Below are 4,484 nucleotides of genomic sequence, written 5' to 3'. Positions count from 1 at the left end.
TCACAAAGCTCTATGACACATGTCATCAGAATGCTCCATGGCCTTCTCATCACAATGCTCCATGCCCTTGCCATCACAATGCTCATTAACCACAGTCATAACAATGCTCCATGACCCTGCCATCACGATGTTCCATGGCCTTGTCATCACAAAGCTCCATGACCCTTCTCATCACAATGCTCCTAGAAACATTTAATCACAATGCTCTATGCCCTTTTTCATCTCAATGATCCATGAACCCTGTCATCACAATGCACCATGTCCATCATCATAATGCTTCATGCTGTTGTCATCACAATGAAATCAAAATGCTGCATGACCTCTGTCATAACAATGCTCCAAACCCTTGTGATCACAATATTCCATAACACTTGTCATCACAATGCCCCATGACGCTCGTCATCACAATTATCAATGGTCTTCTCATCACAATGCTCCATGACTTTTGTCATCACAATGCTCAATACACTTGTCATCAAAATTCTCCCTGACACTTGTTGTCTGTATGCTCCTTGAAATCTGTCATAACAAGGCTCCATTCCTTTTTCATCACAATGATCCATGTCCTTTTCATCACAATGCCCCAAGACACATGTAATCTCAATGCTCCTAGCCCTTGTCATCACAATGTTACAAGATCCCTGTAATCACAATGCTCCTTGCCCTTGTCATCAAAAAACTCCATGACGTATGTCATCAGAATGCTCCATGGCCTTCTCATCACAATGCTCCATGCCCTAGTCATCACAAGGCTCCAAGACACCAGTAATCACAATGTTCCATTTCCATTTTCATCAGAAAGCTCAATGAGAATTGTCATCACAAGTCTCCATGGTCTTCTTATCACAGTGCTCCAGGACCTTCTCATTACCATGCTCCATTCCCTTGTCTTCACAATGCTCAATGACCCCTGTCATCACAATAATCCATGAACATTTTCAGCCCAGTGCTCCACGACCTACTCATCACAATGCTCCATGGCCAATATCATCACAATGCTCCATCACCACTGTCATCACAACACTCCATGACACCTGACAACCCAATGATCCGAGACTCTTGTCATCACAGTGCTCCATTCCCTAGTCATCCCAATGCTACATGACCCCTGTCATCACAACACTCCATGAACATTTTCAGCCCATTGCTCCATGACCCTTGTCATCACAATGATCCATGCCCTTGTCTTCCCAATGCTCCATGACCAATGTATTCACAATGATCCGTGACGGTTGTGATCACAGTGCTCCATGACACCTGTCTTCACAATGCTCCATGCCTTTGTCAGCAAAATGCTACATGACCTTGTCATTACAATGCTCTATGCGCTTGTCATCACAATACTCCATTTCCATTGTCATCACAATCCTCCATGAAACTTGGGATCACATTGCTTCATGCCCTTTTCATCACAATGCTCCATGCTCCTTGAAATCAAAATGATCCATGACCTCTGGCATCACAATGCTCCAAACCCTTGGGATCACAATGTTCCATAACACTTGTCATCACAACACTCCATGATGCCTGTCATCACAATACTCCATGCACTTTTCATCACAATGCTCCATGACCTTGGTCATCACAATGCTCAATACACTTGTCATCAAAATGCTCCCTGACACTTGTTGTCTGTATGCTCCTTGAACCCTGTCATGACAAGGCTCCATTCCTTTTTCATCACAATGATCCATGTCCTTTTCATCACAATGTTCCAAGACCAAAGTAATCTCAATGCTCCATGCCATTGTCATCACAAAGCTCAATGACACATGTCATCCTAATGCTCCATGGACTTATCATCACAATGATCCATGCCCTAGTCATCACAATGCTCCAAGACCCCTGTAATCACAATGCTCCATGCCCCTTTTCATCAGAATGTTCCATGAGACTTGTCATCACAAGTCTTCATGGCCTTCTCATCACAATGCTCCAGGACCTTGTAATCCCCATGCTCCATTCCCTGGTCTTTAAAATGCTCCATGACCACTGTCATCACAACACTCCATGACACCTGACAACACAATGATCCGGGACTCTTGTCATCACAATGCCCCATTCCCTAGTCATCACAATGCTCCATGACCCGTGTCATCACAATAATCCATGAATATTTTCAGCCAAGTGCTCCATGACACTTGTCATCCCAATGATCCATGCCCTTGTCATCCCAATGCTCCATGACCGGTGTATTCACAATGCTCCGTGACGCTTGTCATCACAGTGCTCCATGACACTTGTCATCACAATGGTCCATGCCTTTGTCAGCAAAATGCTCCACGACATTGTCATTATAATGCTCTATGCGCTTGTCATCTCAATACTCCATCTCCATTGTCATCACAATCCTCCATGAACCTTGTGATCACATTGCTTCATGCCCTTGTCATCAAAATGCTCCATGCTCCTTGAAATCAAAATGATCCATGACCTCTGTCATCACAGTGCTCCAAACACGTGTGATCACATTGTTCCATAACACTTGTCATCACAATGCTCCATGATGCCTGTCATCACAATACTTCATGCCCTTTTCATCACAATTCTCCATGACCTTTGTCATCACAATGCTCCCTGCCCTTGTCATCACAATGTGCCATTCCAACTGTCATCGCAATAATCCATGCAACTTATTAGACCAATGTTCCATGCCCTTGTTATCACAATGCTCCATGCCCTTGTTATCACAATGCTCCGTGACTCCAGTCATCACAATGCTTCATGACCTTTGTCATCACAATGGTCCATGCCCTCGTCATCAACAGTCTCTGTGACCTTTTTAACCACAATGGTCCATGAACTTTTCTTCACAATGCTCTTTGACACTTGTCATCACAATTCTCCATGTGCTTGTCAGCACAATGCTCCATGACACGTCATTACAATGCACCATACGCTTGTCATCACAGTGCTCCACAATCTTGTCATCACAATGATCCTTAAAATATGTCATCACAATGCTCCATGCACTTCTCATCAAAATTCTCTCTCACCACTGATATCACAATGCTACATCACTATTTGTCACAATACTCGCTCAACACTTTCATCACAATGTTCCATGACTCCTGTCATCACAATGCTACATGCACCTATCATCAAAATGTTCGATGACCCCTGACATCACAATGTTCCATAACACCTGTCATCAAAATGTTCCATGACACTTATCATCAAATTGCTCCATGACCCTGTCATCAGAATGCTCCCTGCACTTCTCATCACAATGCACAATGCCCTTGCCATCAAAATGCTCCATGACCATTGTCATCACAAATATCCATGACCCTTGGCATCACAATGCTCCATGTCATTGTCATCACAATGCTCCATGAACCCTCTCATCACATTGCTCCAGGCCCTTGTCTTCACAAAGCTCCATGACACATGTCATCAGAATGCTCCATGGCCTTCTCATCACAATGCTCCATGCCCTTGCCATCACAATGCTCCATTACCCATCTCATAACAATGCTCCATGACCCCTGCCATCACGATGTTCCGTGGTCTTGTCATCACAAAGCTACATGACCCTTCTCATCACAATGCTCCAAGAACCCTGTAATCACAATGCTCTATGCCCCTTTTCATCTCAATGATCCATGAAACCTGTTATCACAATGCACCATGCCCATCATCATAATGCTTCATGTTATTGTCATCACAATGAAATCAAAATGCTGCATGACCTCTGTCATAACAATGCTCCAAACCCTTGTGATCACAATATTCCGTAACACTTGTCATCAGAAAGCTCAATGACGCATGCCATCAGAATGATCCTTGTTCTTCGCCTCACAATGCTCCATGCCCTTGTCATCACAATGCTCCAAGACCCCTGTAATCACAATGCTCCTTTCCCTTGTCATCAAAAAACTCCATGACGCATGTCATCAGAATGCTCCATGGCCTTCTCATCACAGTGCTCCATGCCCTATTCATCACAATGCTACAAGACCCCTGTAATCACAATGTTCCATTTCCGTTTTCATCAGAATGCTCCCTGAGACTTGTCATCACAAGTCTCTATGGTCTTCTCATCACAATGCTCCAGGACCTTGTCATTACCGTGCTCCATTCCCTTGTCATCACAATGCTCCATGACCCCTGTCATCACAATAATCTATGAATATATTCAACCAAATGTTCCACGACCTACTCATCACAATGCTCCATGTCCAATATCATCACAATGCTCCATGACCACTGTCATCACAACACTCCATGACACCTGACAACACAATGATCCGGGACTCGTGTCATCACAATGCTCCATTCCCTAGTCATCACAATGCTCCATGACCCCTGTCATCACAACACTCCATGAACATTTTCAGCCCATTGCTCCATAACCATTGTCATCACAATGATCCATGCCCTTGTCATCCCAATGCTCCATGATCCCTGTATTCACAATGTTCCGTGACGGTTGTCATCACAGGGCTCCATGACAACTGTCATCACAATGCTCCATGCCTTTG

Source organism: Mesoplodon mirus (genome assembly GCF_964341445.2).
Source record: "Mesoplodon mirus genome assembly, contig: HAP1_SCAFFOLD_74, whole genome shotgun sequence".
NCBI classification, from domain to species: domain Eukaryota; kingdom Metazoa; phylum Chordata; class Mammalia; order Artiodactyla; family Ziphiidae; genus Mesoplodon; species Mesoplodon mirus.
Note: the sequence above shows the minus strand (reverse complement) of the source record.